The 15,032-nt window shown below is 37.2% G+C and overlaps 1 protein-coding gene across 3 annotated transcripts in view; it reads left to right on the top strand.

Annotated features, from left to right (window-relative positions):
* The window catches only part of FIGN (fidgetin, microtubule severing factor), a 125,116-nt gene that overhangs the window by 21,708 nt on the left and 88,376 nt on the right, over positions 1-15,032 (top strand). Inside the window, exons 3-5 of one of the 3 annotated variants that reach the window (XR_012133414.1) lie at positions 3,580-3,685; positions 5,841-5,888; positions 6,600-8,108. The exons of the other annotated variants lie outside the window; for them this stretch is intronic. The gene's annotated coding sequence lies outside the window, so the exon portion shown is untranslated. Of the gene's footprint in view, positions 1-3,579; positions 3,686-5,840; positions 5,889-6,599; positions 8,109-15,032 lie in introns of those variants that run through there. 3 annotated transcript variants of the gene reach the window in all.

Raw genomic sequence — 15,032 nt, 5'->3', positions numbered from 1 at the left:
GCTGCTGTTTATTTAGGTATTTCTATACAGCACCTTCCTGACTGAAGGCTCTGATGGCATAGCCACTTGTACTGATAATTCCACTACTTCACCTTAAGCAAACTTGATTCACTAAGGTTTAAAAGAACAAGGATATCATCGCTGGTCAAATGTGTTACTTGTTAATCCTTTAAAATAAAATTCAGATCATGTGGGAGAGGTGAGAAGAGCAAAGCCTAGGTTTGCAAAATCGCTGCAATAGTTTTACGTTTGACTTAATTCAAGGACAGTGACTTCTGAAATACCACTTAAAAAGACACCTATTTATTTAAATAAAATAAATAAATCATCTGATAACTGTTACGTAAACCACCTTGCATCGGTTTTCCTCTTCGAGAAAGCTTCTGCTAAAAGCTTCTCCACACTCATGTAGCTCTAACCAGATGTTTTATTAGGTGTTTGTCATGAGGTGGAAATGGGCGTTATTTCATGAATGTTTACTTTGGAAAGCAACACAGGGAATGATGATTAGGATTTTCTTTTAATGGTTATTAAAGAATTAATTAGAGCATTTCAAGTGATTTTGCTCCAGAGTAGTCAGTTCCTTTCTGGGAGTTGTTTGTGTTAATAGAAATGAACAGAGTCATAAAATTATTGATATTTGAGTACATTAGTATCATATTTAAATTCTCTCCATGTTGTCAACAGAAGGATTTGTCTTTATTACATGACATAATGACACAATATTACTAATAAACTCAAACTTTTGCCTTCAGCAGAAATTTCACAATTTATAACCAGTTATTTGGACTCAGGGTTTTTTTTTTAACAAATGATTCAAAAAGTTTAACTGTTCATGTATTCATGCTGTGTGAAGAGTAGCATGGCTTGTGTTTTGCTGCCCTTGATTACATGTCTTACTTTTGTGTTTGGAGAAATGAATTCGGTAGTATAGAGGGTAGTTAATATAAAATGCATTTAAAAATTAGGTAAGCTTCTAAATATGCCTCAGGGTTCTGCTGGTGTTGCATCAATGTCTCCTTTTTTTTATGTTTTGAACTTTTTTTGTTTTTAATTAAACAAACAGATTCAAAGAAACATACATCACCTACACATATCCTATGCTGCGAAGATTCACTTTATATTCTTTTAGAGGACAAACTCCATTAGATATGCACTTACTGTACATCAGATTGTAAATCTTAGAATTTAATGGTAATTCAGTGTGCAGTTATTGCTTCAGTGGCCTTTTTTCTTTCTTTTTTGTCCCATCTCACTTGTGAAATAGGGTTACCCTTTACAAGTGTCACATCCATAGATTCATCTTTTGTACTTTGTAGTTGTTCCTGGTGCATCATTCTTAAGTTAAAAAAAAAAAAGTCAAAGTGATGGAGGAAGAGGCAAAGTAGTGGGTGGGAACTGTGTGTGTGCAGAATGTGTGTGGGGGTACTGGGGGGGGCTTATAGAATGAGGAGTTTCATGCTTACGCTAGAGAGAGAGAGAGACAGACCCAGAAAGATACAGGAACTCCAGCAAGGGAATAACCAGGAGCATTAGCTTCAGTCCAACAGATTAATCTCTTTCTCTAACTATGCGTTTGCTCTAACCTCATCCTCAATCTAACGGTCAGTTTTCCATAAAAGATTGCATTCTGCATTCGATTTCCTGGAAGTCGAAACATATCTGATTGGTACACGTCTCTCTGCCTTGCTTACATTGTTAATATTCTTATCCCTTTTGGACACTGAAATACTTTTTTTTGTAGAAACAATGTACACATTCATAAAGAAATTATAAAGGATTCTCCTTTTGAAGATAATCAGTTCTTCTCAGGAACTGCAGGTTACATGGTGCACAAATGAGCTCTAAGTGGGGGGATTTAAAGTCCTTCTACAGCATTTAATTTCTTGAGGAAAGGAGTTCAGTTCAAGGTTAGCCTGTTATTGTGGTACTGGCAACTACTTCTCGGCGTCCCCGTCCTTCTGCCAGCAGTACTGCACAAAAGGCAGTCATTTTTATTTAATATGTAGGGAGGTATTAATCACTGTAGCATTTTCTTGCAAAAATTTATCTTATCATATTCATTGTTTCACTACCCATGACAATAATAAGTGTTTAATTACTCAATGAGAGCCATTTATAGATTCCATTTTTCCTGTGTGCTGGACAATTGATATTGATTTTGTACTTTGATGCCACATGAAACTGTATTAAACACAATTAGAATTCCAAGGCTGGTAAAATGTACATTTGTTATGGTAACTGGACTTGCTTTGAGAAGCAGCAAGCAGGCAAGCGTGTTCTTATCCCGGGGATGCCTTTGGTGTAAAAAGGATATTTGATTTTATTGCAGCTCTGTGTGTTTCAAAATGAATTCTCTTTTATTTCCTCATGTGTGTGTGTGTGTGTGTGTGTGTGTGTGCGTGTGTGCTCATGCACACATGCATACATGTGTAGATTTTAGTTTTAGTGAAGCAATAAAAGAGTTTGTATGAAATGAGGTTTGAAACGGATGGTTTTTTATAGTCAGACAACCATTGTGTACAGGTGAACACTGACTCCATGTAATCTTGTAATTGTGTCTTTAGCTAATGCTGTAGGTCTTTATTTTACCGATAAGTAAGTTATTACCTGGGGCGAGGGTGGGAACTGTACAAGATGAAATAGCACTTTTGTCTCTCGCTGGATTCTGGTTTACTTCCTTTTAAGGGGTTTAGGAAGACCTTCAAATCCGTTGTGTCATAAGTTAAACATTGGGTTTTGTTAAAATTGGCACTAAATAAAACCTTTCATTTAGCTGACTATTATGTCACAGTCAAGCAGCATGAAATCTTGCACAGACGAAACTCAATTCTGTTTTCCAGCATTCGTGAAAGTCTGTCTGTGCTTTGCTTTACCTTGCTTTTCACAACCATGTTTCCACCTGCGTCTGGCACACCCAAACCCACAGTTGGAGAGGACTCTTCTTGGTCAGCGCACTAACTGCCTACTATTTTCAGCTCATTACCGATTTATTTCCTGAGGGAGAAGGTCATTTAGCCTTACCAAAATAAAAAGCAAAATGCACCAAAGCAAAAAGCAATCTTCGTATTTTTCACTAATGGGTAGCTTGTATGTTTGCTAAATCCTACTTTGTATTTCTTCCTAAGGACCGTAGGCCTCCACGCTGAGATGCCAGTTTTAGGAAGCTGTATAGATGGTTACCCTTATTCTTGAAAATTGGAGGTTGCTCATTGACACAGCTGCTTTCTGCATCAGGAGTGTATTTTTTTATTTGCCAAATGCTAATGATTGCTACTGGATCATTAATTGATACCACTCATTTGGCACAGAATTTTAAAAATTTGTGTAGCAGAAGACTTCAGAGAAGACTTTGGACATGTTATTTGCTTTGTAGGACAGAAATAGTCACATTCAACTGTTTATTAGTTTCAATCAAACATTTTTTATTCAGTTAGTATTTGTATTGTTATTTTCCTTATGGGGTGTCATATGACAGCATATGTTAACATTTGTAATGCAGTAAGAAAGTAAATATAATTAACAATTTACATCTGACTGGTGTAATTTTTTTCTTTCTTTCTTTTTTTTTTCCTGGAGATTTCAAGAGTGAGAGAAAAAATAATTGATCAACCTGTCTATTTTAAAACACCATTCTATTTTTTGATGAGAGTTATGAGAAGAAAAGCCACCTTTCATTCTGAAAGTATGTAGGATGTGTTTATTTTGCTTTTTTGGTGCTGGGCAGATACTGGCACTGTGCAGGTGGGTGGGGGCATCACTTCTTGGTTAATGGGATCTGAGTTTGGCAAAGTCCTGTGCAGATAGATCTTCGATCACACAGCAAATTGCTTCTTGGGGTCTAACAGCTGGATGGGGAATGCTTAAGTTTGTAATGCTGAATCACACACTTTGAAAGGAATAAAAAAGTTTTAGAAATTTCCAAACTTTTGGCCTTTCTCATACATAAGGTCTGAAAGTAAGGTCCCCTTGATTCTCTGGGTCCTAGATCCCTGGTGATTCCTTTGTGTCTTTTCCAAATGAACTGTTTGTGCATTATATTTCTGCTTAGACAGACCATTTAATTATTGAGTAATATGAGTGTAGGTTCAAATGTGTGAAAGATGATCACATGTAATTAGCTAGTTGTAAAGTGGATTTTATAAAGAATTGGTACGGAGGTTGTTTTATGGCTAAGTTATTACTTTTTAGGAAACCTTTCATCGCAAAAAGGAATGTGGTGGCTGCTAAGGGGCGCCTGGATTTGGGCTGCCCAGCCCACTTACTGCAAGGTGGATGTATTCATTTTCTGAGTTTGCCAAGGACCAAGTTAGGTGGTGCAAGTGGAAGCCTGGTTTTATGAGGAAGTTGAGTCCTCAGGATGGCGCTCAGATTGTGTGAAGATGTACACTCTAGTGTACATATGAAAAGCACAAGTCCCCAAGTTCCCAGTCCTTTTTCTCAAACATGTTCTCACTACTGTTGAGGGCCCTTTCTCTTATTTAAGGTGAGGGAGGATCCTGGGTCTGATGGCCTTTTGATTATTCCTGTCTTTAAGGTCCATGATTCCATAATATCTCGTGCAAATCGTTCATACACACACACACACACACACACACATACATACACACACACACACACAATAAATGATCTGCTTTATTTTCAACATGAGAATAGCAAAAAAAAGGTTACCAAAGTAGCAATAGAAGGTTTTACCTCTCCTACTGGGGGAAAGTTAGGCACACAAAACAAATACTTTTTCTTAAAGCTTTGTTTATGCTGGCTCCTAATAATAATCGTCAGACCTTTCCTGAGTATATTAAGCAAGTATTTGACTGGACAAACCAGTCAATTCAGCAGGGGATCAGCTAGAGAGACTTGTGTAGGGCCTCCTCAGGAAACCCCTGGGCCTCTCAGGAGAAATCTGTTCTGAGAACTTTATTTCTGTCATCTTGCCTCCTAGAACTTTCTGTATCCTTGTGAAAACAATAAACATAGTTTATATGCAGCCATTGCTTTTTCAGCATTCATATTGTAGTAATCTTTGAATCTCTTGCACTTTTTTCCTTTGGGGTAATCCAGTATTTTGTTTGTAGAAGCATTCATAGATGCCAGCGTGTTAGTATGTTCACTTCTTTTCCCATCATTAGAGATTTTTCCCTACCTCCCTCCAACCCTCTACACGGCCCTCTCCTTCCTGGCAGCATCCTCCTAACCTCACTTTTAGCTGTTTGAATAAAAAAATCAATAAGTCTATTAAAGCCACTTGAAACTTTTTAAAAACGAGAAATAATATTTTAATTACTACTGACATGCCAGTTTGAAGCCCATGCCTTCCTTTATGACAGTTCAGTTTAGAAACTACATGGCTTCATTTCAGTAACTTTATTACCATTTGGTTCAGAGATTGCTATTTCGCCTTGGCCACAGATTTCATCAGTTGCCCGGCTCACCTTTGTCCGCACTGCACTTGTGAAATGACCTCGTCCGTTAGTGCTTGTCAATAGTAAATTGCTATATTCTGCGCCTGGAAACACACCAAACGACTACAACTCTTCATTGAATGAGTTTGTACTTAATTTTTTAAAATTAAAACTTAATTGCAATCGTCTTAATTACCACATAATGCCAGTTAATTAAGGCACTGGGTAGGGTCAGCTATCACAGACATTCTTACTGGTAGTAGGTACACTGAACGTGGGCTGGCATGTGGGTGTCTGTATGACAAGTATGTGTTCTTTGGTGTTTTTCCGCCTCTAATTTTCTAACTATTCTATCAAAATAACATGTATCATTATGAAGTGTATGAAGTGGTCAAGGTTCAGTTATTTTGATGACATTGTATTCATTTTCTTTTCAAGAATTTCCAGTGACTAAGTCATGTCTTCACAGAAAGCTCTTCTTAAATGGTGAGATATTTGTGCTTTTGTAATATACAACCAAATAGGTTTCAGTACCTTGTTTTTTTTTCTTAAAAAATCATTACAAGAATCTTAAATATATTTTTTCTTTCAATCAAATGACTAAAACAATATATTTGGCAGGACTTGGACATTTATGATCATATCAAGACTAGATAGACTGTTCAATATGTCATTTTCTTAACTATAAATACAAACTGCTTCACTATCAAATTTACATGAAGAGAAAACAAATGTCCACTCATCACCTCTTTTCACAAATAGTTTGGCTCTTTCATCTCTTTAACAAAGCTTTTGCTGTAAATCGGTCACTGTTAAGTTGCCTGAATATTAAGGTTAAAAAAAAAATGGCAAGTATTCTTGGAAGTCTCATTTTAATAAAATTTACAAAGATGACAAAATAATCACTATTATTTTCCAGGCGTTGTTTGTCATGAATTTGCTTGTGGCTGAATAATTCCACAAAGATTACTTTAGTCTACTAAGAATACTTAAATTCCATCTTTTCTTGGTTTTTAATCTTCCTTTGTTTTGTCTCTGTATCTTTGGAATAACCTGATACCAGTTTCTTTACTAAAATACAATGAGGCTTAAATTGTTGAAGAGAGTACTTCTGACAGATAAACAAGGTGAAGTCTCATTTTCTTAATAATCTGAATGTCCTAAAAGAAAAATAATTGAAATTTTATTTCTACGTAGGAATTAAGAATAATTATACAGTTTAATTGATCTTACGCAATGAAGACAGGAAAGAAACATGAAGATGTCTCCTTCCACGTGTAACTGGTGCCCCCACTCCTGTGATATTCAGGAATATGAAAGTTTTCATCAGTTTGTTTATACCTCTGGGCATATTTGCTGTATATTTTTTGTTTTAAATTAGATTGTTGTTCTAGGAAAAAACCTTAATAAAAACCTGCTCGAAAATAAAACTTTGTCGGAATTTCAGCCAACAAAGATATTCTCTGAGATGCAAATAACTGATATTTCAACATTACTCCTCTTCAAAGACTGTGATATGTAGGTTGTGTTGTCGCCCAGGACAGAATTTTATCAAATCAAAAAAATATGCGATCGCAATGAAATTTGTTGTTATGACATGCAGAGTAGGATTGTGAATTTTATATTTTAAATAGTATGCTTTAGGTTCACCTTATAAAAGGAAAAATTAGCATAGTCTAAATCTGAAACAAATACAAACATTTTCACCTGTTGAGTCATCACGTGTAGGTTTGTTTTACTAGTTGATACTTAAATTTCCCAATAAGTAGAACAGCATTTAATACACAATAGCTGAATGGATTGTTTGTGCCTATTAATAAGTGTCACAGTTTGAATACAATGATTAACCACCACCTTTACAGTCTTGGTTTTACCTTGTTGAATGTTTGGGATAAAGGTTCAAGGCATTCTTTTCACATACATAATTAGTAATTACTATTAATCAAAATGGAGTTCTTTAAAAGATAACTCATTTAAAAATAATAATGGGTGGAAATGACTGACCGTGGACAACTAGATGAACTGTGGGTTCAGATCTACTGGCAGATAAGTTAAACAATAGAGCCCTGAAGTGTAAAGTTTGTGTAGCATTTAACAAGACTTGGAAGAGCATTAAAAGTAACTTATGTGTGATATGCAATACTAATCGAGCTTCACAGAGCCCCCGAGGAAGCTGCAAATGGAATTCAGGCTGTCTGAGATATTGAGATTATGTTCCATGAAAACCAAAATAAGGTTTCAACAAGGTTTTCTTGCAACCATGTAAATTCTGCAGATGAGGAGAAATGAAAATATATTTAAAATTCCAGCAGCTTCAAAATGCACACATTTATAAGTGTAATGAAAATAGATGTAAAGTTTTTATTTTCTCCGTAGTGGCTGGCATATCTTAACTGGATTGTATGTTAAACGAGTTATGCTAAAAACCAAACATGTACATAGTGCCGCTCTCTTGTTGCTGTGTTAATGGAAAAAAGGTTAAAGAGATAAAGAAATGGAAAAGAAAGCCATTATAATAAAAGATTATGAGTGTTGCTTGAGAGTTGTGGGGAGCAATCTTACATCACATCTGTTGTGAATTGGCAAAAAAAAAAATAAAGAGTTTATATAGCGCTCTTTCATTTTAGAAGCGCCCCTATTGTTAGCATGTGTGGTGTGTGAGTGAGTGTGTGTGTACACACAGGGCTGTAATTAAAACTTTTAACAGCTGAGTCTGCCATTATCTGGTGGTTAGGGAGGTGAACACACAGCCTTTGTGGATTTCAGTGGTTTTCATCTTAAAATGGATGACTTGTGTCAGAAGATTTCTAAATTCTCTTCCAGCTCTAAAACATGGTGTAAGGATCTAAGTTTCATTCTAGAAAGTTCCATTTGAAAATTTTCAAGAACATGGAAACTGCGCCACTCAGTTCTGGTGGATGTCAGCTGTGCAGCAGGAAGTGTGGACCAGCATGTCATTTCTTCACCTCTAGGACAGTGGTCCCACACTGTGGACCGCAGACCTCTGAGGGACTCACTGCAAATGTGTCTCACTCACATTCACAGGTGCCACAGACATATGTTTGGCCCACATACGTTCTACAGGTTTTTTTGGGTATATGAGGCGTCCCTTGTGATTACAATAAAAGCATACACCTGTGTAGAAGTGGCACAGAGGTTTCACATATTTCACTGTAGCTCTTAGTCCTTATTTTCTCCGTCAATGGATGCTAAAAGTTAAATCAATATCTTGAATCTCTCAGGGTTTTTTTGAAGAGTTACAAAGGGTGGAAACCAGTAATTGAGATGCATGTGTACTCACCAGGAGTACATTAATTGCTTATAATGTGAGCTATTAAGCATTACCTTAGAAGTTGTGCCATTAATATTTTTCCAAGGGTTTTGGAATGTTTTATCCCATTGAACACCTCGTTAGGGCTATGGCTCGTTTTCTGTCAGAATACTTGAAGAATTCCATTAGCTTACAGTTAGTAGTTATCTTATGAACTCCTTATGGTGAATAATGATACCATTTGTTGAGCATTTTCTAGGCACTGTGTACGAGTGTGTGGGTGTGAGAGTATGTATGTATGTATAGTATGTGAATATTTTTTCCCTAGTTTACAGATGAAGATATTAAGTAAAAAGATTTTCAGTCTTTTCTCCAACCCCTCCTACCACTGGCAGAAATGGGAATCAAAATTAGCTTATGTAACATCATCAAAGCCTGCACAGTGCCTGTGGCAGAAATTAATTTCAGATTTAGCTTAATGGCACTTTGGGGGTCCCACAAGGAAATGCCTAACAACACAGTCCACATTCTGAAACCTACGTGTGGGCATCATGACAGACCTGCCTCTTTGTGCCTCAGTTTACCCAACTTTAAAGTAGAGAAACATCATTTAAATTTTACTTCTCTTCCTAGGATTAGGCGTGCGTTAGTTAATGCTTATAAAGAAGTGATTTGATGAGGGGAAAGCTCTATCTAAATGCTAAGTATTATTTATTATTCATGTAAGCATATTACTGTACCCTTCAATCACCTTTTTTTGGATGTTTCAAATGGGCAATTACTGTCTCTTTGTGTAAGGCTTTTAAAATTTTTAATTTAAATTAAAAGTTAATCTAATTTAGGAAAACTGCCAGCTGGAAAGGAACACAGTTTTTTTTTTTTTTTTAATTCCTTTCCAAACAAAACAGCAGTTCAGAATAGACTGTCTTTTAATATAGTAATGTGGGTAGGCTTTCCTGGGCTAGTGGTATTAGGTAGGAGGGCTCATTAGTAATGGCTGCTTTGTAATGCTGCTAATCTATGTGTTAGGATTAGTGCTAATAATAGATCTGATTAGGTGGAATTAACTGATATTTAGAAGGATGGAGATGCCTTTGTTTATGAAATCTTCAATTTGGGGGTACAATATACAGCAGAAGTGGCTAGATCCTTGAAATCTAGTTAATATGGCTTTTCCACAATGCAGTGCCCACATATGACTAGGGTCACACAGCAACGAGGGTCATGTGAGCTCAAGAAGACCTTTACTACTCAAGACCTTACTAAGGAGTCCTATAAATAGTGACAATCAGAGTTCAAAGATCAGAAATGTCAAGTATGATTTAGAAGGGAGACACATTTACCTGAGCTCTTCAGTTAATATCTAGCAATCCTTGATGGGAAAATCCTTTTATAACTCTCTCGTTTCACATGCTAGTTGACTCAAAAGTGCCTAGTTATTATTTTAAGATAGAAAATGAAAATGGGTCTTAAAGAAATCACTGTTTCCTTAATTCCTCCCCTACCCCACAAATCTGCATATTCAACTTTTTAAAATAACCCACTTTAAATATTCCCTAGCACTATTGAATTTCAAGGAAGTATGCTTAGAAATCACATTATTCAGTTGCCCAGCAGTATCATTAAATCCTCTGGAGTGATTCCAGTCCCATAAAAATTAGGGACCCCTTTACATTGTTTCCATATTCAAATGGAAATCTTTTTGCAAGTTAGTAATTAAAGTATTTAACCTCTCTCTCCCTCCTTTTATTAGAAAACTCCTTTTTCTTTATTTTTTCCATTACGAAAAACTGCTAAAGCCAATCAAGCATTTATTTTGATAAACCGCTTGTAACAGTCTCAGCTAAATTCTGCAAATACAAAAAAAAAAGCTAAATAATCACCCTGAGCAGATTTTTCAGAGACCTTACTCAACCTGTTCGGGGATAATTATGCCGAGCTTTTAGTATGGGGCAAAGGAAAACATAAAATTAAGGCATGAAAGAAAGTCTACCTATTTTGAGAAAATACTGGGATAATTGGTACTCGTTTTATTACCATTTTATTATAGAATGATATTGTCTTGCCTTGAAATACAGGTTTACAGCAATGAAATAGTACTATGTGGGGTTGAGAGAATTTCTGTGTTGGATGGATTGATTTAAAATGTAATAAAAATAGCAAATTGCTAGAGTGAATTGCTAAATAGTCAAATTAGAGTTCATTATTTAAATGACTTTTTTTTCTTTTTAATCATATGATGTTCATAATTGCTTTGTTTCTGATAAGTACATTATAGGGGCAGATTTTTTTTTTCTTTTTTCTTTCAGAGTAGCCTTTGGAGCTACAACCATAAACTTGCAGTGAGAAATGGAAACACCAGGAATAGAACCATCCTCGGCAAGGTCCCAGAAAGAGAAGGCAATAGACGGATTCACAGTGTTAGCCGGGGTGGTCATATGAAATGTGACCCTGATCATGGGTGGTGCTTTGGAAATTTACCTCTTTCACAGACTTTGTCCTTTTGTGTGTGAAGGTGACACCAATGAGTGTGTCTGAACAGAATGAGGAGTGATCTGTACCTCTTTATATATTGACCAGGAGTATATCCCAGCCATTAGGGCCGGAAGCTTATACAACACAGGGCCCTGTTTTAAGAATAATAGTGCAAATTAGAAATATAAAACTAGGTATGGGTGTGGGAAGGGGCTGCTACCGGCAAGGACCCCTGAAAGTTCAGCTCCGTTAAGCCTAATGGTAGATCTGCCTCTGCTCATGACATAGGTGACAACCGACAATGGCTCTGTGAAAGCTTCCTGGTGATCAGATTTGTTAGATTTGTACTGGAGTGGATATTCACGCTGAGAAGACACGATTGGTTCTGTTTTTAGAAGCGTTAGTAAGTACTCCTCTCTCTACTCGTGGCACTCCTGTTAAATGTCACAGGCACTGAGGGTGAGGCTACAAAATTTGAATGACTCAGTCCCAACTGTTTAAAATTGTATGTCCCCATTGATAGACTGTGCTTACACCTGGGAGCACCAACTGAACTCTGATCAAATACTGAATGGTGTGGAACTCATGCTAAAGAGGTCACACCGTAAAGGGAGGACAGGATTGGCTAAAATTGTTGCAAATAATAACATTACTTAAATGATTAAAGCAGGGAAATGTTGGTTAGTGTTGAGCTCTTCTAGTCAGAACTGAAAATGGCCAGTACAGGAGGTATCCATCTGGCTGCCTTCGCTTCCTGGGCTTCTCAGACCCAGAGGGCCTCCCAAATGCCCCTTCAGAGTCTGCAGGGAGCCTGTGGACTAAAACTTCTAATGCCTAGACTGGCTTCTCTTGGAGTGCTTTGGTTTCCAGGGAATCATTGGCAAATGCTCCTGCTTTGTTAGTGTTTTCAGACTCTTAGCACCTAGTTGGTTGGACCAGGCATTCATCTTTGGTAGGTGTTCTGCATGTGTATGCTTTCCTGTGTCTAGATGATGCTTTGAATCAGCACATATTTATTGAGTAACTGTAGGGTATACAAATATGTTAAGATGAAAATAATGCCGTCTTAATTTTGGGTAGCTGTTTGCAATTTATCAAATACTTCTGAATACATGACCTCCCTTACTTCTCAAAATTCTAGGAGGTAAGCAGAGTAAATGCTATAATTCACATTTTACGGAAGACAAAACTGAGGTTAGGGGACTTGTTCCGGGTCCTGCAATTAAGAAGTGGGAGAATGAGGAACTGAGCCCAGAAATACTGACTCAGTAGAGATCTTTTTTAACCATCACACAAAGCTTATAATTTATTGGAGAGGTAAGAAATGTTAAGAAAAATTTTTTTCTTGAATGCATATACATCTCTATATAGATTTATATTCCCCCAATAACTCTACTGTAAGAAAGTGTCTGAATAAAGCACCCAGTAAGGAGTTGTGTACTTGTTGTGAGTGGTTCACAAATCTGAATGAGTGATATTATAGATGTAGATAAAGATACAGAGATAGAGGCAGGTGTAGATAGATCTCCTGAGCACCGAGAGAGTTGGGCATACTGTGTTAGAGCCGCATATCAATTGAGCGGGACTGTATGTTTTGGGCCGTGCTGCAGAGAGAAGACAGCTTTCAGAGGCAAGCTATCCATGGTGTTAGATTCTCTTACTTCTCTGCTTCTGAAAAACACAATCCCAGACCTAGAAACATTTCTTATCTTCAAATGGAACATCTTCACACACCACGCGGCTCCACTTTCCTCTTGGAATTGCCTCCATTGCTTGTAACCTGGGCTGCGCTCTTCCTTTCTGTGTTGGCTGTCGATGTGCTGGTCGCCACTCCCACAATATAGCCTATTTATGACATCGGTGCAACCCAGTCTCTGAATTCTGGATTTCCTCTTCTCTCATCCGGGCTGATGTGTTCTGTCTGCAGCCAGAGCGTCCAGACTCGTCTGAGTTCTCACTCCGGCCACTCCGTCACACACTCTGCTTCTCGTTATCCTATTAAACCATGTTTCAGAGCTGTGCCCCACCTCCCCCTTCCTCCTTTCTCTTCTTCAAGTGGAACTGCTCGAAGACCTCATTATTCACATGCTTCTAAATCTGCACCTTTAAACCGCATTCCAGATGATTCGAACAGCCTTCCTTTTTTGTCAGTTAAATAGGAAAGTCTGCCTTCCTGATGTCGATTTGGTGGACTTCCTCTGTTTTGTTACAAAAGAAACTAAGAGAGCCCCCCAGCTTTACAATTAAAAACGTTAGTGGCAGCTTACTAGGTACGTGCCAGTTACAAAATGAGAATACAAGAAACGATGGCTTCCCTGTATTTTAAAACGAGTTCTAAACCTCTAAGGTCTGATTTACGATGCACGGAGAGCCCAGGGCCTCCGTTTGCTTGTTTGTCTGTTTTTGCTTCTCCAACTCCTGTTTTCTCTCTTTCCTCCCCCTTTAATTTCATACAAAGAGTAATAGCAGAAAACAGCGTGTTCCTAGGAGTAGGTGAACTCACCCTACAAGCTTGAAAATTTAGTGTACATAAACCAACTTTCAAGTAGGTGACGGCTTGGCTATATTACAAATAGTTCATTCGTTTTATAACATTTTTTTTTCCTACAGTCTTCTGAATATCAGATATCTCTAGTATACTAAAATTACATGATTTACTAAAAAAAAATTATGTGCAGCTATTTGGCAATAACGTTTCCATTAAAACATGCATGGTAGACCTTGCTAAGCTAATATAAGAACTTTAACTGAATATTAATTTTCTTCCCTTAATAGGATTTTCTGAGACCCCTGTTCTTAGGAAGGATGTACTATTAGAAAATAATAGTGAATTTTTGCTTTATTGTTTTTTTTTTCAAAAAATATTCTTAATATAAAACATATGTAAAATAATGTGAGAAACTGCATTCATGTAATGGCTGCAGTACACTAGAATGTACTACATTTGAGAAGACACTAATCTAAAATTGTATTATTTCATTTGCTTGACAGTTTTTGGTCACATGCTGCTAAAGGACAATTAGATAGCTGTGTGGTTCTAACTAAATGTGTCCCTGGTTGACATGTCATTTTTTGTCCTGAAAAAAAAAAATCAGCATAAAATGGCACTTTGGGTTATACAGTTTTTAAAAGTTTTTTTTTAATTTTATAAAATGGATGTACCTGACAAAACTGTTTATTCATACCTGCTCTGTGTGGTCCTGACAACTAATTTTTCTTCTTTCTTTCTTGAATTATGCTTTGTGAAATTTGTGTTCATGAGGCTCTTTAGATATTTCCTATTGCATGCGTAGCTCTGGCTAAATGCTGTATATATGGCACTTTAACTCATTTTTTCATTCCTCACAGAGGCAGCGGCCTCCTGCCTGACCTCAGGTGTGCTGTCCCTTCTCCATGACTTTGTCAACATCACACCACCTCCACCACAGCCAGAAAGGGACTAAATTTCCCTCAGTGTTTTTATTTCTTCTCTGATTAAACAAGAAAACTTTATGTCTCCTTTAAAAGCATCCTTTGTGCTGACAGGAATTTAAAATATGTAGCATTATTTTAACTACATAGGACCGGAAGACTCTGGTGTGAACATTCAGTATGTTCCAAAAATTTGTTTGCAAGGGATTGAAAGGTAGAACACAGGTTCCCACAGAAACAATCATTTTCCCTGTGGCTAAGGTTCCTGTCCAGTCTGTCCAAGTGTTACTTGTTTACCTGCATTATGGTATTAAGAGACTTAACCATCCATCATGAATCATGTGTATTCAGAGTTTCTGATCAGCAGTCAGCAAGCAGGGAATGTGGCCTTTGCTCTGTAGCCCGGGTGACAGGAGGGGGTCTCCCCCTTGCTGTGTCCTTGGTTGGGGGGCCCTGGAATAAAGCCTGCTTTG

The sequence above is a fragment of the Manis javanica genome, chromosome 7, assembly GCF_040802235.1.
Source record: "Manis javanica isolate MJ-LG chromosome 7, MJ_LKY, whole genome shotgun sequence".
Classification (NCBI taxonomy): Eukaryota; Metazoa; Chordata; class Mammalia; order Pholidota; family Manidae; genus Manis; species Manis javanica.
The sequence above is the reverse complement of the archived record's forward strand: the minus strand, read 5'-3'. Positions and strand labels throughout refer to the sequence as shown.